The following is a 23701-nucleotide window of genomic DNA, read 5'->3' as shown; positions in this document are numbered from 1 at the left end:
AAGATGTCTATAGTATTGATGGTAGGACATATGTATTGTGTTTTATGGAGATGTCTATAGAATTGATTGTAGGTCATATGTATTGTGTTTTATGGAGATGTCTATAGTATTGATAGTAGTTTCATATGTATTGTGTTTTATAAAGACATCTATAGTATTGATGGTAGGTCATATGTATTGTGTTTTATGAAGATGTCTATAGTATTGATGGTAGGTCATATGTATTATGTATTATGAAGATGTCTATAGTATTGATAGTAGGTCATATGTATTGTGTTTTATGAAGATGTCTATAGTATTGATAGTAGGTCAAATGTATTGTGTTTTATGAAGATATCTATAGTATTGATAGTAGGACATATGTATTGTGTTTTATGAAGATATCTATAGTATTGATAGTAGGACATATGTATTGTGTTTTATGAAGATGTCTATAGTATTGATGGTAGGACACATGTATTGTGTTTCATGAAGATGTCTATAGTTTTGAGTCCCCAAGGGTGGCTGGGGTATAGAAATATGGTCACTTGGTCTTCTCACGACCGGCAGTAAAACGCTTGCCGAAGTGGGGCGTCCTTTTTGAAAGAAGATCATATATATTGTGTTTAATGAAGATGTCTATAGTATTGATGGTAGGACATATGTATTGTGTTTTATGGAGATGTCTATAGTATTGATAGTAGTTTCATAAGTATTGTGTTTTATGAAGATGTCTGAGGTATTGATTGTAGGACATATGTATTGTGTTTTATGAAGATGTCTATAGTATTGATGGTAGGACATATGTATTGTGTTTTATGAAGATGTCTATAGTTTTGAGTCCCCAGGGGTGGCTGGGGTATAGAAATATGGTCAATTGGTCTTCTCACGACCGGCAGTAAAACGCTTGCCGAAGTGGGGCGACCTTTTTGAAAGAAGATCATATATATTGTGTTTAATGAAGATGTCTATAGTATTGATCGTAGGTCATATGTATTGTGTTTAATGAAGATGTCTATAGTATTGATAGTAGGTCATATGTATTGTGTTTAATGAAGATGTCTTTAGTTTTGAGTCCCCAAGGGTGGCTGGGGTATAGAAATATGGTCACTTGGTCTTCTCCCGACCGGCAGTAAAACGCTTGCCGAAATGGGGCGTCGTTTTGAAAGTAGGTCATATGTATTCTCTTTAATGAAATTGTCTATAGTATTGATGGTAGGACATATGTATTGTGTTTTATGGAGATGTCTATAGAATTGATTGTAGGTCATATGTATTGTGTTTTATGGAGATGTCTAAAGTATTGATGGTAGGACATATGTATTGTGTTTTATGAAGATGTCTATAGTATTGATAGTAGGACATATGTATTGTGTTTTATGAAGATGTCTATAGTATTGATTGTAGGACATATGTATCGTGTTTTATAAAGAAGTCTATAGTATTGATGGTAGGTCATATGTATTGTGTTTTATGAAGATGTCTATAGTATTGATAGTAGGTCATATGTATTGTGTTTTATAAAGACGTCTATAGTATTGATGGTAGGTCATATGTATTGTGTTTTATGATGATGTCTATAGTATTGATAGTAGGACATATGTATTGTGTTTTATGAAGATGTCTATAGTATTGATGGTAGGACATATGTATTGTGTTTTATGAAGATGTCTATAGTTTTGAGTCCCCAAGGGTGGCTGGGGTATAGAAATATGGTCACTTGGTCTTCTCACGACCGGCAGTAAAACGCTTGCCGAAGTGGGGCGTCCTTTTTGAAAGAAGATCATATATATTGTGTTTAATGAAGATGTCTATAGTATTGATGGTAGGACATATGTATTGTGTTTTATGGAGATGTCTATAGAATTGATTGTAGGTCATATGTATTGTGTTTTATGGAGATGTCTATAGTATTGATAGTAGTTTCATATGTATTGTGTTTTATAAAGACGTCTATAGTATTGATGGTAGGTCATATGTATTTTGTTTTATGAAGATGTCTATAGTATTGATGGTAAGACATATGTATTGAGTTTTATGAAGATGTCTATAATATTGATGGTAGGACATATGTTATGTGTTTTATAAAGACGTCTATAGTATTGATGGTAGGTCATATGTATTGTGTTTTATGAAGATGTCTATAGTATTGATAGTAGGACATATGTATTGTGTTTTATGAAGACGTCTATAGTATTGATAGTAGGACATATGTATTGTGTTTTATGAAGATGTCTATAGTATTGATTGTAGGACATATGTATTGTGTTTTATAAAGAAGTCTATAGTATTGATGGTAGGTCATATGTATTGTGTTTTATGAAGATGTCTATAGTATTGATAGTAGGTCATATGTATTGTGTTTTATAAAGACGTCTATAGTATTGATGGTAGGTCATATGTATTGTGTTTTATGATGATGTCTATAGTATTGATAGTAGGACATATGTATTGTGTTTTATGAAGATGTCTATAGTATTGATGGTAGGACATATGTATTGTGTTTTATGAAGATGTCTATAGTTTTGAGTCCCCAAGGGTGGCTGGGGTATAGAAATATGGTCACTTGGTCTTCTCACGACCGGCAGTAAAACGCTTGCCGAAGTGGGGCGTCCTTTTTGAAAGAAGATCATATATATTGTGTTTAATGAAGATGTCTATAGTATTGATGATAGGACATATGTATTGTGTTTTATGGAGATGTCTATAGAATTGATTGTAGGTCATATGTATTGTGTTTTATGGAGATGTCTATAGTATTGATAGTAGTTTCATATGTATTGTGTTTTATAAAGACGTCTATAGTATTGATGGTAGGTCATATGTATTGTGTTTTATGAAGATGTCTATAGTATTGATGGTAGGTCATATGTATTATGTATTATGAAGATGTCTATAGTATTGATAGTAGGTCATATGTATTGTGTTTTATGAAGATGTCTATAGTATTGATAGTAGGTCAAATGTATTGTGTTTTATGAAGATATCTATAGTATTGATAGTAGGACATATGTATTGTGTTTTATGAAGATATCTACAGTATTGATAGTAGGACATATGTATTGTGTTTTATGAAGATGTCTATAGTATTGATGGTAGGATATATGTATTGTGTTTTATGAAGATGTCTATAGTATTGATAGTAGGTCATATGTATTGTGTTTAATGAAGATGTCTATAGTTTTGAGTCCCCAAGGGTGGCTGGGGTATAGAAATATGGTCACTTGGTCTTCTCCCGACCGGCAGTAAAACGCTTGCCGAAATGGGGCGTCGTTTTGAAAGTAGGTCATATGTATTCTGTTTAATGAAATTGTCTATAGTATTGATGGTAGGACATATGTATTGTGTTTTATGGAGATGTCTATAGAATTGATTGTAGGTCATATGTATTGTGTTTTATGGAGATGTCTAAAGTATTGATGGTAGGACATATGTATTGTGTTTTATGAAGACGTCTATAGTATTGATAGTAGGACATATGTATTGTGTTTTATGAAGATGTCTATAGTATTGATTGTAGGACATATGTTGTGTGTTTTATAAAGAAGTCTATAGTATTGATGGTAGGTCATATGTATTGTGTTTTATGAAGATGTCTATAGTATTGATAGTAGGTCATATGTATTGTGTTTTATAAAGACGTCTATAGTATTGATGGTAGGTCATATGTATTGTGTTTTATGATGATGTCTATAGTATTGATAGTAGGACATATGTATTGTGTTTTATGAAGATGTCTATAGTATTGATGGTAGGACATATGTATTGTGTTTTATGAAGATGTCTATAGTTTTGAGTCCCCAAGGGTGGCTGGGGTATAGAAATATGGTCACTTGGTCTTCTCACGACCGGCAGTAAAACGCTTGCCGAAGTGGGGCGTCCTTTTTGAAAGAAGATCATATATATTGTGTTTAATGAAGATGTCTATAGTATTGATGGTAGGACATATGTATTGTGTTTTATGGAGATGTCTATAGAATTGATTGTAGGTCATATGTATTGTGTTTTATGGAGATGTCTATAGTATTGATAGTAGTTTCATATGTATTGTGTTTTATAAAGACGTCTATAGTATTGATGGTAGGTCATATGTATTTTGTTTTATGAAGATGTCTATAGTATTGATGGTAAGACATATGTATTGTGTTTTATGAAGATGTCTATAATATTGATGGTAGGACATATGTTATGTGTTTTATAAAGACGTCTATAGTATTGATGGTAGGTCATATGTATTGTGTTTTATGAAGATGTCTATAGTATTGATAGTAGGACATATGTATTGTGTTTTATGAAGACGTCTATAGTATTGATAGTAGGACATATGTATTGTGTTTTATGAAGATGTCTATAGTATTGATTGTAGGACATATGTATTGTGTTTTATAAAGAAGTCTATAGTATTGATGGTAGGTCATATGTATTGTGTTTTATGAAGATGTCTATAGTATTGATAGTAGGTCATATGTATTGTGTTTTATAAAGACGTCTATAGTATTGATGGTAGGTCATATGTATTGTGTTTTATGATGATGTCTATAGTATTGATAGTAGGACATATGTATTGTGTTTTATGAAGATGTCAATAGTATTGATGGTAGGACATATGTATTGTGTTTTATGAAGATGTCTATAGTTTTGAGTCCCCAAGGGTGTCTGGGGTATAGAAATATGGTCACTTGGTCTTCTCACGACCGGCAGTAAAACGCTTGCCGAAGTGGGGCGTCCTTTTTGAAAGAAGATCATATATATTGTGTTTAATGAAGATGTCTATAGTATTGATGGTAGGACATATGTATTGTGTTTTATGGAGATGTCTATAGAATTGATTGTAGGTCATATGTATTGTGTTTTATGGAGATGTCTATAGTATTGATAGTAGTTTCATATGTATTATGTATTATGAAGATGTCTATAGTATTAATAGTAGGTCATATGTATTTTGTTTTATGAAGATGTCTATAGTATTGATAGTAGGTCAAATGTATTGTGTTTTATGAAGATATCTATAGTATTGATAGTAGGACATATGTATTGTGTTTTATGAAGATATCTATAGTATTGATAGTAGGACATATGTATTGTGTTTTATGAAGATGTCTATAGTATTGATGGTAGGACAAAGGTATTGTGTTTTATGAAGATGTCTATAGTTTTGAGTCCCCAAGGGTGGCTGGGGTATAGAAATATGGTCACTTGGTCTTCTCACGACCGGCAGTAAAACGCTTGACGAAGTGGGGCGTCCTTTTTGAAAGAAGATCATATATATTGTGTTTAATGAAGATGTCTATAGTATTGATGGTAGGACATATGTATTGTGCTTTATGGAGATGTCTATAGTATTGATAGTAGGTCATATGTATTGTGTTTTATAAAGACGTCTATAGTATTGATGGTAGGTCATATGTATTGTGTTTTATGATGATGTCTATAGTATTGATAGTAGGACATATGTATTGTGTTTTATGAAGATGTCTATAGTATTGATGGTAGGACATATGTATTGTGTTTTATGAAGATGTCTATAGTTTTGAGTCCCCAAGGGTGGCTGGGGTATAGAAATATGGTCACTTGGTCTTCTCACAACCGGCAGTAAAACGCTTGCCGAAGTGGGGCGTCCTTTTTGAAAGAAGATCATATATATTGTGTTTTATAAAGAAGTCCATAGTATTGATGGTAGGTCATATGTATTGTGTTTTATGATGATGTCTATAGTATTGATAGTAGGACATATGTATTGTGTTTTATGAAGATGTCTATAGTATTGATGGTAGGACATATGTATTGTGTTTTATGAAGATGTCTATAGTTTTGAGTCCCCAAGGGTGGCTGGGGTATAGAAATATGGTCACTTGGTCTTCTCACGACCGGCAGTAAAACGCTTGCTGAAGTGGGGCGACCTTTTTGAAAGAAGATCATATATATTGTGTTTAATGAAGATGTCTATAGTATTGATCGTAGGTCATATGTATTGTGTTTAATGAAGATGTCTATAGTATTGATAGTAGGTCATATGTATTGTGTTTAATGAAGATGTCTATAGTTTACAGTCCCCAAGGGTGGCTGGGGTATAGAAATATGGTCACTTGGTCTTCTCCCGACCGGCAGTAAAACGCTTGCCGAAATGGGGCGTCATTTTGAAAGTAGGTCATATGTATTCTGTTTAATGAAATTGTCTATAGTATTGATGGTAGGACATATGTATTGTGTTTTATGGAGATGTCTATAGAATTGATTATAGGTCATATGTATTGTGTTTTATGGAGATGTCTAAAGTATTGATGGTAGGACATATGTATTGTGTTTTATGAAGACGTCTATAGTATTGATAGTAGGACATATGTATTGTGTTTTATGAAGATGTCTATAGTGTTGATTGTAGGACATATGTATTGTGTTTTATAAAGAAGTCTATAGTATTGATGGTAGGTCATATGTATTGTGTTTTATGAAGATGTCTATAGTATTGATAGTAGGTCATATGTATTGTGTTTTATAAAGACGTCTATAGTATTGATGGTAGGTCATATGTATTGTGTTTTATGATGATGTCTATAGTATTGATAGTAGGACATATGTATTGTGTTTTATGAAGATGTCTATAGTATTGATGGTAGGACATATGTATTGTGTTTTATGAAGATGTCTATAGTTTTGAGTCCCCAAGGGTGGCTGGGGTATAGAAATATGGTCACTTGGTCTTCTCACGACCGGCAGTAAAACGCTTGCCGAAGTGGGGCGTCCTTTTTGAAAGAAGATCATATATATTGTGTTTAATGAAGATGTCTATAGTATTGATGGTAGGACATATGTATTGTGTTTTATGGAGATGTCTATAGAATTGATTGTAGGTCATATGTATTGTGTTTTATGGAGATGTCTATAGTATTGATAGTAGTTTCATTTGTATTGTGTTTTATAAAGACGTCTATAGTATTGATGGTAGGTCATATGTATTGTGTTTTATGAAGATGTCTATAGTATTGATGGTAGGTCATATGTATTATGTATTATGAAGATGTCTAAAGTATTGATAGTAGGTCATATGTATTGTGTTTTATGAAGATGTCTATAGTATTGATAGTAGGTCAAATGTATTGTGTTTTATGAAGATATCTATAGTATTGATAGTAGGACATATGTATTGTGTTTTATGAAGATATCTATAGTATTGATAGTAGGACATATGTATTGTGTTTTATGAAGATGTCTATAGTATTGATGGTAGGACATATGTATTGTGTTTTATGAAGATGTCTATAGTATTGATAGTAGGTCATATGTATTGTGTTTAATGAAGATGTCTATAGTTTACAGTCCCCAAGGGTGGCTGGGGTATAGAAATATGGTCACTTGGTCTTCTCCCGACCGGCAGTAAAACGCTTGCCGAAATGGGGCGTCGTTTTGAAAGTAGGTCATATGTATTCTGTTTAATGAAATTGTCTATAGTATTGATGGTAGGACATATGTATTGTGTTTTATGGAGATGTCTATAGAATTGATTGTAGGTCATATGTATTGTGTTTTATGGAGATGTCTAAAGTATTGATGGTAGGACATATGTATTGTGTTTTATGAAGATGTCTATAGTATTGATAGTAGGTCATATGTATTGTGTTTTATAAAGACGTCTATAGTATTGATGGTAGGTCATATGTATTGTGTTTTATGATGATGTCTATAGTATTGATAGTAGGACATATGTATTGTGTTTTATGAAGATGTCTATAGTATTGATGGTAGGACATATGTATTGTGTTTTATGAAGATGTCTATAGTTTTGAGTCCCCAAGGGTGGCTGGGGTATAGAAATATGGTCACTTGGTCTTCTCACGACCGGCAGTAAAACGCTTGCCGAAGTGGGGCGTCCTTTTTGAAAGAAGATCATATATATTGTGTTTAATGAAGATGTCTATAGTATTGATGGTAGGACATATGTATTGTGTTTTATGGAGATGTCTATAGAATTGATTGTAGGTCATATGTATTGTGTTTTATGGAGATGTCTATAGTATTGATAGTAGTTTCATATGTATTGTGTTTTATAAAGACGTCTATAGTATTGATGGTAGGTCATATGTATTTTGTTTTATGAAGATGTATATAGTATTGATGGTAAGACATATGTATTGTGTTTTATGGAGATGTCTATAGTATTGATGGTAGGTCATATGTATTGTGTTTTATGAAGATGTCTATAGTATTGATAGTAGGACATATGTATTGTGTTTTATGAAGACGTCTATAGTATTGATAGAAGAACATATGTATTGTGTTTTATGAAGATGTCTATAGTATTGATTGTAGGACATATGTATTGTGTTTTATAAAGAAGTCTATAGTATTGATGGTAGGTCATATGTATTGTGTTTTATGAAGATGTCTATAGTATTGATAGTAGGTCATATGTATTGTGTTTTATAAAGACTTCTATAGTATTGATGGTAGGTCATATGTATTGTGTTTTATGATGATGTCTATAGTATTGATAGTAGGACATATGTATTGTGTTTTATAAACACGTCTATAGTATTGATGGTAGGTCATATGTATTGTGTTTTATGATGATGTCTATAGTATTGATAGTAGGACATATGTATTGTGTTTTATGAAGATGTCTATAGTATTGATGGTAGGACATATGTATTGTGTTTTATGAAGATGTCTATAGTTTTGAGTCCCCAAGGGTGGCTGGGGTATAGAAATATGGTCACTTGGTCTTCTCACGACCGGCAGTAAAACGCTTGCCGAAGTGGGGCGTCCTTTTTGAAAGAAGATCATATATATTGTGTTTAATGAAGATGTCTATAGTATTGATGGTAGGACATATGTATTGTGTTTTATGGAGATGTCTATAGAATTGATTGTAGGTCATATGTATTGTGTTTTATGGAGATGTCTATAGTATTGATAGTAGTTTCATATGTATTGTGTTTTATAAAGACGTCTATAGTATTGATGGTAGGTCATATGTATTGTGTTTTATGAAGATGTATATAGTATTGATGGTAGGTCATATGTATTATGTATTATGAAGATGTCTATAGTATTGATAGTAGGTCATATGTTTTGTGTTTTATGAAGATGTCTATAGTATTGAAAGTAGGTCAAATGTATTGTGTTTTATGAAGATATCTATAGTATTGATAGTAGGACATATGTATTGTGTTTTATGAAGATGTCTATAGTTTTGAGTCCCCAAGGGTGGCTGGGGTATAGAAATATGGTCACTTGGTCTTCTCACGACCGGCAGTAAAACGCTTGCCGAAGTGGGGCCTTCTTTTTGAAAGAAGATCATATATATTGTGTTTAATGAAGATGTCTATAGTATTGATGGTAGGACATATGTATTGTGTTTTATGGAGATGTCTATAGAATTGATTGTAGGTCATATGTATTGTGTTTTATGGAGATGTCTATAGTATTGATAGTAGTTTCATAAGTATTGTGTTTTATGAAGATGTCTGAGGTATTGATTGTAGGACATATGTATTGTGTTTTATGAAGATGTCTATAGTATTGATGGTAGGACATATGTATTGTGTTTTATGAAGATGTCTATAGTTTTGAGTCCCCAAGGGTGGCTGGGGTATAGAAATATGGTCACTTGGTCTTCTCACGAACGGCAGTAAAACGCTTGCCGAAGTGGGGCGACCTTTTTGAAAGAAGATCATATATATTGTGTTTAATGAAGATGTCTATAGTATTGATCGTAGGTCATATGTATTGTGTTTAATGAAGATGTCTATAGTATTGATAGTAGGTCATATGTATTGTGTTTAATGAAGATGTCTATAGTTTTGAGTCCCCAAGGGTGGCTGGGGTATAGAAATATGGTCACTTGGTCTTCTCCCGACCGGCAGTAAAACGCTTGCCGAAATGGGGCGTCGTTTTGAAAGTAGGTCATATGTATTCTGTTTAATGAAATTGTCTATAGTATTGATGGTAGGACATATGTATTGTGTTTTATGGAGATGTCTATAGAATTGATTGTAGGTCATATGTATTGTGTTTTATGGAGATGTCTAAAGTATTGATGGTAGGACATATGTATTGTGTTTTATGAAGACGTCTATAGTATTGATAGTAGGACATATGTATTGTGTTTTATGAAGATGTCTATAGTATTGATTGTAGGACATATGTCTTGTGTTTTATAAAGAAGTCTATAGTATTGATGGTAGGTCATATGTATTGTGTTTTATGAAGATGTCTATAGTATTGATAGTAGGTCATATGTATTGTGTTTTATAAAGACGTCTATAGTATTGATGGTAGGTCATATGTATTGTGTTTTATGATGATGTCTATAGTATTGATAGTAGGACATATGTATTGTGTTTTATGAAGATGTCTATAGTATTGATGGTAGGACATATGTATTGTGTTTTATGAAGATGTCTATAGTTTTGAGTCCCCAAGGGTTGCTGGGGTATAGAAATATGGTCACTTGGTCTTCTCCCGACTGGCAGTAAAATGCTTGCCGAAATGGGGTGTCGTTTTGAAAGTAGGACATATGTATTGTGTTTTATGGAGATGTCTATAGAATTGATTGTAGGTCATATGTATTGTGTTTTATGGAGATGTCTATAGTATTGATAGTAGTTTCATATGTATTGTGTTTTATAAAGATGTCTATAGTATTGATGGTAGGTCATATGTATTTTATTTTATGAAGATGTCTATAGTATTGATGGTAGGTCATATGTATTATGTATTATGAAGATGTCTATAGTATTGATAGTAGGTCATATGTATTGTGTTTTATGAAGATGTCTATAGTATTGATAGTAGGTCAAATGTATTGTGTTTTATGAAGATATCTATAGTATTGATAGTAGGACATATGTATTGTGTTTTATGGAGATGTCTATAGAATTGATTGTAGGTCATATGTATTGTGTTTTATGGAGATGTCTATAGTATTGATAGTAGTTTCATATGTATTGTGTTTTATAAAGACTTCTATAGTATTGATGATAGGTCATATGTATTTTGTTTTATGAAGATGTCTATAGTATTGATGGTAGGTCATATGTATTATGTATTATGAAGATGTCTATAGTATTGATAGTAGGTCATATGTATTGTGTTTTATGAAGATGTCTATAGTATTGATGGTACGACATATGTATTGTGTTTTATGAAGATGTCTATAGTTTTGAGTCCCCAAGGGTGGCTGGGGTATAGAAATATGGTCACTTGGTCTTCTCACGACCGGCAGTAAAACGCTTGCCGAAGTGGGGCGTCCTTTTTGAAAGAAGATCATATATATTGTGTTTAATGAAGATGTCTATAGTATTGATGGTAGGACATATGTATTGTGTTTTATGGAGATGTCTATAGAATTGATTGTAGGTCATATGTATTGTGTTTTATGGAGATGTCTATAGTATTGATAGTAGTTTCATAAGTATTGTGTTTTATGAAGATGTCTAAGGTGTTGATTGTAGGACATATGTATTGTGTTTTATGAAGATGTCTATAGTATTGATGGTAGGACATATGTATTGTGTTTTATGAAGATGTCTATAGTTTTGAGTCCCCAAGGGTGGCTGGGGTATAGAAATATGGTCACTTGGTCTTCTCACGACGGGCAGTAAAACGCTTGCCGAAGTGGGGCGTCCTTTTTGAAAGAAGATCATATATATTGTGTTTAATGAAGATGTCTATAGAATTGATTGTAGGTCATATGTATTGTGTTTTATGGAGATGTCTATAGTATTGATAGTAGTTTCATATGTATTGTGTTTTATAAAGACATCTATAGTATTGATGGTAGGTCATATGTATTGTGTTTTATGAAGATGTCTATAGTATTGATGGTAGGTCATATGTATTATGTATTATGAAGATGTCTATAGTATTGATAGTAGGTCATATGTATTGTGTTTTATGAAGATGTCTATAGTATTGATAGTAGGACATATGTATTGTGTTTTATGAAGATGTCTATAGTATTGATGGTAGGACATATGTATTGTGTTTTATGAAGGTGTCTATAGTTTTGAGTCCCCAAGGGTGGCTGGGGTATAGAAATATGGTCACTTGGTCTTCTCACGACCGGCAGTAAAACGCTTGCCGAAGTGGGGAGTCCTTTTTGAAAGAAGATCATATATATTGTGTTTAATGAAGATGTCTATAGTATTGATGGTAGGACATATGTATTGTGTTTTATGGAGATGTCTATAGAATTGATTGTAGGTCATATGTATTGTGTTTTATGGAGATGTCTATAGTATTGATAGTAGTTTCATAAGTATTGTGTTTTATGAAGATGTCTAAGGTATTGATTGTAGGACATATGTATTGTGTATTATGAAGATGTCTATAGTATTGATGGTAGGACATATGTATTGTGTTTTATAAAGACGTCTATAGTATTGATAGTAGGTCATAGGTATTGTGTTTTATAAAGATGTCTATAGTATTGATAGTAGGTCATATGTATAGTGTTTTATGAAGATGTCTATAGTATTGATAGTAGGTCAAATGTATTGTGTTTTATGAAGATTTCTAAAGTATTGATGGTAGGAAAAGATGTCTATAGTATTGATAGTAGGTCATATGTATAGTGTTTTATGAAGATGTCTATAGTATTGATAGTAGGTCAAATGTATTGTGTTTTATGAAGATTTCTATAGTATTGATGGTAGGACATATGTATTGTGTTTTATAAAGACCTCTATAGTATTGATGGTAGGTCATATGTATTGTGTTCTATGAAGATGTCTATAGTATAAATGGTAGCTACATATGTATTGTGTTTTATGAAGATGTCTATAGTATTGATGGTAGGACATATGTATCGTGTTTAATGAAGATGTTTATAGTATTGATGGTAGGTCATATGTATTGTGTTTAATGAAGATGTCTATAGTATTGATAGAAGGTCATATGTATTGTGTTTAATGAAGATGTCTATAGTTTTGAGTCCCCAAGGGTGGCTGGGGTATAGAAATATGGTCACTTGGTCTTCTCCCGACCGGCAGTAAAACGCTTGCCGAAATGGGGCGTCGTTTTGAAAGTAGGTCATATGTATTCTGTTTAATGAAATTGTCTATAGTATTGATGGTAGGACATATGTATTGTGTTTTATGGAGATGTCTATAGAATTGATTGTAGGTCATATGTATTGTGTTTTATGGAGATGTCTAAAGTATTGATGGTAGGACATATGTATTGTGTTTTATGAAGATGTCTATAGTATTGATAGTAGGTCATATGTATTGTGTTTTATAAAGACGTCTATAGTATTGATGGTAGGTCATATGTATTGTGTTTTATGATGATGTCTAAAGTATTGATAGTAGGTCATATGTATTGTGTTTAATGAAGATGTCTATAGTATTGATGGTAGGACATATGTATTGTTTTTTATAAAGACGTCTATAGTATTGATTGTAGGACATATTTATTGTGTTTTATGAAGATGTCTATAGAATTGATTGTAGGTCATATGTATTGTGTTTTATGGAGATGTCCATAGTATTGATTGTAGGTCATATGTATTGTGTTTTATGAAGATGTCTATAGAATTGATTGTAGGTCATATGTATTGTGTTTTATGGAGATGTCTATAGTATTGATAGTAGTTTCATATGTATTGTGTTTTATAAAGACGTCTATAGTATTGATGGTAGGTCATATGTATTGTGTTTTATAAAGACGTCTATAGTATTGATGGTAAGTCATATGTATTGTGTTTTATGAAGATGTCTATAGTATTGATGGTAGGTCATATGTATTGTGTTTTATGAAGATTTCTATAGTATTGATGGTAGGACATATGTATTGTGTTTTATGAAGATGTCTATAGTATTGATAGTAGGACATATGTATTGTGTTTTATGAAGATGTCTATAGTATTGATGGTAGGTCATATGTATTGTGTTTTATGAAGATGTCTATAGTATTGATAGTAGGTCATATGTATTGTGTTTTATAAAGACGTCTATAGTATTGATGGTAGGTCATATGTATTGTGTTTTATGATGATGTCTATAGTATTAATAGTAGGACATATGTATTGTGTTTTATGAAGATGTCTATAGTATTGATGGTAGGACATATGTATTGTGTTTTATGAAGATGTCTATAGTTTTGAGTCCCCAAGGGTTGCTGGGGTATAGAAATATGGTCACTTGGTCTTCTCCCGACTGGCAGTAAAATGCTTGCCGAAATGGGGCGTCGTTTTGAAAGTAGGACATATGTATTGTGTTTTATGGAGATGTCTATAGAATTGATTGTAGGTCATATGTATTGTGTTTTATGGAGATGTCTATAGTATTGATAGTAGTTTCATATGTATTGTGTTTTATAAAGATGTCTATAGTATTGATGGTAGGTCATATGTATTTTATTTTATGAAGATGTCTATAGTATTGATGGTAGGTCATATGTATTATGTATTATGAAGATGTCTATAGTATTGGTAGTAGGTCATATGTATTGTGTTTTATGAAGATGTCTATAGTATTGATAGTAGGTCAAATGTATTGTGTTTTATGAAGATATCTATAGTATTGATAGTAGGACATATGTATTGTGTTTTATGGAGATGTCTATAGAATTGATTGTAGGTCATATGTATTGTGTTTTATGGAGATGTCTATAGTATTGATAGTAGTTTCATATGTATTGTGTTTTATAAAGACTTCTATAGTATTGATGATAGGTCATATGTATTTTGTTTTATGAAGATGTCTATAGTATTGATGGTAGGTCATATGTATTATGTATTATGAAGATGTCTATAGTATTGATAGTAGGTCATATGTATTGTGTTTTATGAAGATGTCTATAGTATTGATGGTACGACATATGTATTGTGTTTTATGAAGATGTCTATAGTTTTGAGTCCCCAAGGGTGGCTGGGGTATAGAAATATGGTCACTTGGTCTTCTCACGACCGGCAGTAAAACGCTTGCCGAAGTGGGGCGTCCTTTTTGAAAGAAGATCATATATATTGTGTTTAATGAAGATGTCTATAGTATTGATGGTAGGACATATGTATTGTGTTTTATGGAGATGTCTATAGAATTGATTGTAGGTCATATGTATTGTGTTTTATGGAGATGTCTATAGTATTGATAGTAGTTTCATAAGTATTGTGTTTTATGAAGATGTCTAAGGTGTTGATTGTAGGACATATGTATTGTGTTTTATGAAGATGTCTATAGTATTGATGGTAGGACATATGTATTGTGTTTTATGAAGATGTCTATAGTTTTGAGTCCCCAAGGGTGGCTGGGGTATAGAAATATGGTCACTTGGTCTTCTTACGACGGGCAGTAAAACGCTTGCCGAAGTGGGGCGTCCTTTTTGAAAGAAGATCATATATATTGTGTTTAATGAAGATGTCTATAGAATTGATTGTAGGTCATATGTATTGTGTTTTATGGAGATGTCTATAGTATTGATAGTAGTTTCATATGTATTGTGTTTTATAAAGACATCTATAGTATTGATGGTAGGTCATATGTATTGTGTTTTATGAAGATGTCTATAGTATTGATGGTAGGTCATATGTATTATGTATTATGAAGATGTCTATAGTATTGATAGTAGGTCATATGTATTGTGTTTTATGAAGATGTCTATAGTATTGATAGTAGGACATATGTATTGTGTTTTATGAAGATGTCTATAGTATTGATGGTAGGACATATGTATTGTGTTTTATGAAGGTGTCTATAGTTTTGAGTCCCCAAGGGTGGCTGGGGTATAGAAATATGGTCACTTGGTCTTCTCACGACCGGCAGTAAAACGCTTGCCGAAGTGGGGAGTCCTTTTTGAAAGAAGATCATATATATTGTGTTTAATGAAGATGTCTATAGTATTGATGGTAGGACATATGTATTGTGTTTTATGGAGATGTCTATAGAATTGATTGTAGGTCATATGTATTGTGTTTTATGGAGATGTCTATAGTATTGATAGTAGTTTCATAAGTATTGTGTTTTATGAAGATGTCTAAGGTATTGATTGTAGGACATATGTATTGTGTATTATGAAGATGTCTATAGTATTGATGGTAGGACATATGTATTGTGTTTTATAAAGACGTCTATAGTATTGATAGTAGGTCATAGGTATTGTGTTTTATAAAGATGTCTATAGTATTGATAGTAGGTCATATGTATAGTGTTTTATGAAGATGTCTATAGTATTGATAGTAGGTCAAATGTATTGTGTTTTATGAAGATTTCTAAAGTATTGATGGTAGGAAAAGATGTCTATAGTATTGATAGTAGGTCATATGTATAGTGTTTTATGAAGATGTCTATAGTATTGATAGTAGGTCAAATGTATTGTGTTTTATGAAGATTTCTATAGTATTGATGGTAGGACATATGTATTGTGTTTTATAAAGACCTCTATAGTATTGATGGTAGGTCATATGTATTGTGTTCTATGAAGATGTCTATAGTATAAATGGTAGCTACATATGTATTGTGTTTTATGAAGATGTCTATAGTATTGATGGTAGGACATATGTATCGTGTTTAATGAAGATGTTTATAGTATTGATGGTAGGTCATATGTATTGTGTTTAATGAAGATGTCTATAGTATTGATAGAAGGTCATATGTATTGTGTTTAATGAAGATGTCTATAGTTTTGAGTCCCCAAGGGTGGCTGGGGTATAGAAATATGGTCACTTGGTCTTCTCCCGACCGGCAGTAAAACGCTTGCCGAAATGGGGCGTCGTTTTGAAAGTAGGTCATATGTATTCTGTTTAATGAAATTGTCTATAGTATTGATGGTAGGACATATGTATTGTGTTTTATGGAGATGTCTATAGAATTGATTGTAGGTCATATGTATTGTGTTTTATGGAGATGTCTAAAGTATTGATGGTAGGACATATGTATTGTGTTTTATGAAGATGTCTATAGTATTGATAGTAGGTCATATGTATTGTGTTTTATAAAGACGTCTATAGTATTGATGGTAGGTCATATGTATTGTGTTTTATGATGATGTCTAAAGTATTGATAGTAGGTCATATGTATTGTGTTTAATGAAGATGTCTATAGTATTGATGGTAGGACATATGTATTGTTTTTTATAAAGACGTCTATAGTATTGATTGTAGGACATATTTATTGTGTTTTATGAAGATGTCTATAGAATTGATTGTAGGTCATATGTATTGTGTTTTATGGAGATGTCCATAGTATTGATTGTAGGGCATATGTATTGTGTTTTATGAAGATGTCTATAGAATTGATTGTAGGTCATATGTATTGTGTTTTATGGAGATGTCTATAGTATTGATAGTAGTTTCATATGTATTGTGTTTTATAAAGACGTCTATAGTATTGATGGTAGGTCATATGTATTGTGTTTTATAAAGACGTCTATAGTATTGATGGTAAGTCATATGTATTGTGTTTTATGAAGATGTCTATAGTATTGATGGTAGGTCATATGTATTGTGTTTTATGAAGATTTCTATAGTATTGATGGTAGGACATATGTATTGTGTTTTATGAAGATGTCTATAGTATTGATAGTAGGACATATGTATTGTGTTTTATGAAGATGTCTATAGTATTGATGGTAGGTCATATGTATTGTGTTTTATGAAGATGTCTATAGTTTTGAGTCCCCAAAGGTGGCTGGGGTATAGAAATAAGGTCACTTGGTCTTCTCACGACCCGCAGTAAAACGCTTGCCGAAGTGGGGCGTCCTTTTTGAAAGAAGATCATATATATTGTGTTTAATGAAGATGTCTATAGTATTGATGGTAGGACATATGTATTGTGTTTTATGAAGATGTCTAAGGTATTGATTGTAGGACATATGTATTGTGTTTTATGAAGATGTCTATAGTATTGATGGTAGGACATATGTATTGTGTTTTATAAAGATGTCTATAGTATTGATAGTAGGTCATATGTATAGTGTTTTATGAAGATGTCTATAGTATTAATAGTAGGTCAAATGTATTGTGTTTGATGAAGATTTCTAAAGTATTGATGGTAGGAAAAGATGTCTATAGTATTGATAGTAGGTCATATGTATAGTGTTTTATGAAGATGTCTATAGTATTGATTGTAGGTCAAATGTATTGTGTTTTATGAAGATTTCTAAAGTATTCATGGTAGGACATATGTATTGTGTTTTATGAAGATGTCTATAGTATTGATGGTAAGACATATGTATTGTGTTTTATGAAGATGTCTATAGTATTGATGGTAGAACATATGTATTGTGTTTTATAAAGACCTCTATAGTATTGATGGTAGGTCATATGTATCGTGTTTAATGAAGATGTTTATAGTATTGATGGTAGGTCATATGTATTGTGTTTTATGATGATGTCTATAGTATTGATAGTAGGACATATGTATTGTGTTCTATAAAGATGTCTATAGTATTGATGGTAGGACACATTTATCGTGTTTTATGAAGATGTCTATAGTTTTGAGTCCCCAAGGGTGGCTGGGGTATAGAAATATGGTCACTTGGTCTTCTCACGACCGGCAGTAAAACGCTTGCCGAAGTGGGGCGTCCTTTTTGAAAGAAGATCATATATATTTTGTTTAATGAAGATGTCTATAGTATTGATGGTAGGACATATGTATTGTGTTTTATGGTGATGTCCATAGAATTGATTGAAGGTCATATGTATTGTGTTTTAAGGAGATGTCTACAGTATTGATAGTAGTTCATAAGTATTGTGATTTATGAAGATGTCTAAAGTATTGATGGTAGGACATATGTATTGTGTTTTATGAAGATGTCTATAGTATTGATGGTAGGACATATGTATTGTGTTTTATAAAGACATCTATTGTATTGATGATAGGTCATATGTATTGTGTTTTATGAAGATTTCTATAGTATTGATGGTAGGACATATGTATTATGTTTTATAAAGACGTCTATAGTATTGATGGTAGGTCATATGTATTGTGTTTTATGAAGATGTCTATAGTATTGATGGTAGGACATATGTATTGTGTTTTATAAAGACATCTATAGTATTGATGGTAGGTCATATGTATTGTGTTTTATGAAGATGTCTATAGTATTGATAGTAGGTCATATGTATTGTGTTTTATAAAGACGTCTATAGTATTGATGGTAGGTCATGTGTAATTGTTTTATGAAGATGTCTATAATATTGATAGTAGGTCATATGTATTGTACGCCACATCCGGTTGCATACGAAAGTAGGCCTTAAAAAATATTCCCTTGAATTTGACAGTTTTAGAAAATTAACCCTGCATTTCAATGCACTTAAATTTTTCTGTATCGTAAATAGGTATGTTGGATGTCTGAATGCATCATTCTTTTTTTATTTGGTCGTCTTATAAAATATTCTGGAACGTTAAGGTTACATAGTTACCAAAGCAAGTAACCAGTAAATACAAGTGTAAAAATTGGGTTGTTTACTTCTGGTGATGATTATTTTCTTATATGCAAAGAAATGTAGTGTGAATTTTTCACTGTATCACTGGAAAGGATTAAACTTTACACATGCAAAGTATTTCTTTGGTTGAAATAAAGGTAAATACTGTACAATTTTTTTTAAAAGTGTCAATTTAACAAAGACTAATAGGGAAAAATCAATGGTGGTATTACACCTATTTAGGGAAACCATATGTGCACTCGTGACCTTTTTGTACTTTCATTTTTAAAAGTTATAAATAAACCAGTTCATACATTGTAAACATGGACAATTCGGAATGGATTTAGACACAGAAAGCAGGTTTGAGGTAAAATTGCCTTGAAATGGGGGTTTACCGATGTTTTCTAAGTCAAATGTTTGGACAGACAAAGCTGTATTTAGTTTACTGTGTTAAATTTTAAATTACCCTTACAGTTTTGTTTATACAACATGTGAATTTTTTATTTCAGTGTTAACCATGTTCTGGAGAGCATTCTGTTGAAAAATCTTATATGTGAATTGTTCTGCAGATGACACTTCAGCACTAAAGTAAGTATCAACTATCATCATGTTTTTTGTTGTTTTTTTTGGCCGCAAAAGTTTACAATTTGCCATTGTGCCGTCTACATTTTGCACAGACAATAAATCATCTAAACAGTTATTTGCCCTGGATTTATACACATCAGATACCAGTCTCACATACTTAAACTTTATAATTCTTACCAATTATTTTTTGTACCAGCATTCCAAGGGACATAACCCTTTTTAAAACATTTTGAGGTATTTTTTTATTACTCTTTTTCCCCATTTTTTAATGTAAAATACAAGAAAGTTGACTCTTTGTATAAATCTATTAGAAATATACTGTTACGAGTTAATAAAAAGACCTTGATACCAGTAACAATAAATGATTGACTGAAAGGGAACCGTTATTTGTCACACTAGGCTAACAGACCAAAAACTCGAGTTACACATAAGGGCTTATAGAAACTTCCGTGTAGGCTGTTAACATTTATAGAGACAGTTCTTTCAGCTAAAACACTTTAATTATTGATTTAACATTATATTTATTTAATTTTTGTGGGTAAATAATCACATTTGTTTTATTTTTTAGACAAAAGATATCAAGTTTTGATGAAAAAGGAAGGAAGGAGGAAAAATGGACCAAAACAGACCAAAACAGACCTTCAAATGAACTCTAAAAGGTGCAATAAAATTGTTTATCATCTTAAAGTTGTCTTTTGTATTCTATTTAATTGTTTGAATTCATAGATCATGAGTTTATGATCAGATAGTAGTCAACACTGCATTTTATAATGATACACTGAAATGAGGATTTTTCAAAGAAATTAGACTGAAATTGCCGTAGGATATGGCCTTACATTATAGTGATTTTCTCTGAAACTATAGCTCTGACTGAGACAAAACTTGACAGTTATATATGCTTGAAATAACTTGCAATTGGAGGGAAAAAAATTACATTAAGTTTATTTGATATTTAGGTGTTCTTTAGGTGTAATACCACCAAATCATGGTACGCCACATCCGGTTGCATACAAAAGTAGGCCTAAAAAAATATTCCCTTGAATTTGACAGTTGTAGAAAATTAACCCTGCATTTCAATGCACTTAAATTTTTCTGAGTCGTAAATATGTATGTTGGATGTCTGAATGCATCATTCTTTTTTTATTTGGTCGTCTTATAAAATATTCTGGAATGTTAAGGTTACATAGTTACCAAAGCAAGTAACCAGTAAATACAAGTGTAAAAATTGGGTTGTTTACTTCCGGTGATGATTATTTTCTTATATGCAATGAAATGTAGTGTGAATTTTTCACTGTATCACTGGAAAGGATTAAACTTTACACATGCAAATTTTTGGTTGAAATAAAGGTAAATACTGTACAATTTTTTTAAAAGTGTCAATTTAACATGGACTAGTAGGGAAAAATCAATGGTGTTATTACACCTAAAATAAAGAGGACAAATCAGATACTCTACGGGATTGAAGGACATTTACTAGGTTTGGATTGTCCTAACCAATCAATAAACTTTGAATATTCAGGTCTCGTAATATCTTCCAATCAGGTAGCAAGAAAAATTCTTGCATTAACTGTCCATCATTCAATTCTTAATCTCGACTCCTAGGAGTCGAAAATTAAAATCTCCCCCTAAGCTGTCAAGGCTAAGAGGGATTCTCACTCTTTGGGGGTTTATGATGTTGGAAAGTATGTTGTATTTTTTAGTGTTGTTGGGATGTTGTCACACTGATGTTTTCTCTGCATCTTCTTTTACCTTAAAATGTTTATATCCATTTCTATATATTATGTACAAATGTATACCATCAGTGTTTTCTTTTTTACTATTTTGAATGACACAGCATTTTATTTTTCAGGTTAGCATTACAGCTTGTCCTTACAGATTGATGTTGGAAATGTCTATTAGAGTTGACTTTTAAAGGTAAAAAAGAACTGTTTTATAGAGTTATAAAATTTTAATTTTTCAATTCATGTGATTTTTATAATAATCTTTTTACAATTTAATATTTTCTGGATTGACCTGTCAAGGGAAAAAAATACTGTTTTCAAAAGTTTCTCTGCTTTAATTGTTATTCACAGTTTGATTTTTTTACCTATTTCAGTTTCTTCAAATATGACAGAAAATTGAAAAGTGTATTTCTTTTTCAGATAACAATTACTGTGGCTGAAGGATATAATTATGTGATCAATTATTCCTTAGAGATTATGTGAATGTTCTTAACATGTTGACAGCTCTCTTCACAAGACATCAGATTTAACATCCTCATTCTGACACTGGACATGGCTGCCAATTTCTACATCCTGCACTACCAAACAGAGGCCTTGTGCATTTGCAAGGGTTTTACTGCCAGTCTGTAGAAGACCAGGAGTGACCATATTTCCCTTTGGGGTCTTTCTAACTCTATGGAACAGTTTCCAATTTGAACGGTTCATACAAATCTTGCATAAACAAGAGAAAGAATGTAGTTGATAAATTCAAAAATAATAAATGTAAAGATTCTCCATTTTCAACAAAAGTGGAAGTTTTAATTAAGGTTAGTGTATAATGTGTTTTGAATTTTCACTTAACTTTCTTTTCCTCTCTACCATTAAATGCTATGGATTTTTTTTTAACTTGTGGCTCAACAGATAAAATGGTTCTTATTAAGTTAACATTTACATTTGTTAAGAATGGAGAATCTTAAAATAACAAAAATATTGTAAATATTTTTAGTATTGCAATGGTTTTATTTGGAAATCAAAAATATTATTGTCAAAATTGGTATAATGATACATTCAAGAGATTACAGGTATCAATATTTTTAAAGTAATCCTTATTTACTACCAGTCACAGCCATTTCTTGACTAAATATCAAACCTATTGCTACAGGTATACTTGACTCAGTTGTAATGGATCATAAGTCTGACAGGGTCAAGGGGAGGTAATGCACCTGTTTAATGCCTCATACTAGAAGTTTCTTAAGTGCTCAGTTTACCAATATAACTTAGACATTCTCTTCTGTAATTTGAGCCATACTAGAACATTGGAACTGTTGAACAAAGCATCCATTAAACTTTTCATGCATTGAGTTATGCTAAGCATCTTTGGCTGAATTTTTGACAAGTCCAAAAAATAGGAGAATATTGATGAAACAATGTCCTGACTTTCAGGGAATGTAAAATAATATAGTTTCTGTAAAACAATAATTTGTGTCATACATTACATTAAGTACACATATATATATATATATATATATATATGTGTACTTAATGTAATGTTAAATGTTGTATAATAATTATTGAATTATAGACCACCTTAACTTATAATTGTCCATATTTTGAGTTACAGTCGATAGACTTTTCTATAATTTTGATATAATTTGTCCCATAAGTAGTGCACTACACCTTAAAAAACTGTCAAAACAAGAATATTTTTTTTGTATTTGTGTTTATTGTCTAAAAGAAATGCACTTTGAAATAACTGTTTTGGGGTCTAAGAGTTCAGTAAATGTAGATTCTGCAAATTCCCTGATCAGTAAATGTAGATTCTGCAATTTCCCTGATAAGGAGCTAATTGTACATAAAAGTTGAATTAGTTGAATTCCATTTTAAAGAGTTCACTTAGTCAGTAAAAAAATCACTTTACAAAAATTGATGTATCTGTTTCCTTTCATATGAAACCTTTTTTTCTTCTTCTGTAGGATAGTTTTTTGGTTCAAATATATGCCTGTTGAGAATAATATTACATGCAAGTTTTCTAATTAAAAATGATGATACTGTTGTCCAAAAAGGTCCAATG

The 23701-nt window shown here is 31.6% G+C and overlaps 1 long non-coding RNA gene across 2 annotated transcripts in view; it reads left to right on the top strand.

Annotated features, from left to right (window-relative positions):
* Positions 1-21725, top strand: part of LOC134715408 (uncharacterized) — a 32165-nt gene extending 10440 nt beyond the window's left edge. Inside the window, exons 1-3 of one of the 2 annotated variants that reach the window (XR_010106702.1) lie at positions 18392-19503; positions 19855-19933; positions 20499-21725. This is a non-coding gene — a long non-coding RNA (uncharacterized LOC134715408). Of the gene's footprint in view, positions 1-18391; positions 19504-19854; positions 19934-20498 lie in introns of those variants that run through there. The other variant, XR_010106701.1, reaches the window with a different exon arrangement.
* Positions 21726-23701: the final 1976 nt, after the last annotated feature.

The sequence above is a fragment of the Mytilus trossulus genome, chromosome 4, assembly GCF_036588685.1.
Source record: "Mytilus trossulus isolate FHL-02 chromosome 4, PNRI_Mtr1.1.1.hap1, whole genome shotgun sequence".
Classification (NCBI taxonomy): Eukaryota; Metazoa; Mollusca; class Bivalvia; order Mytilida; family Mytilidae; genus Mytilus; species Mytilus trossulus.
Note: the sequence above shows the minus strand (reverse complement) of the source record. Positions and strands in the feature narration are given on the sequence as shown.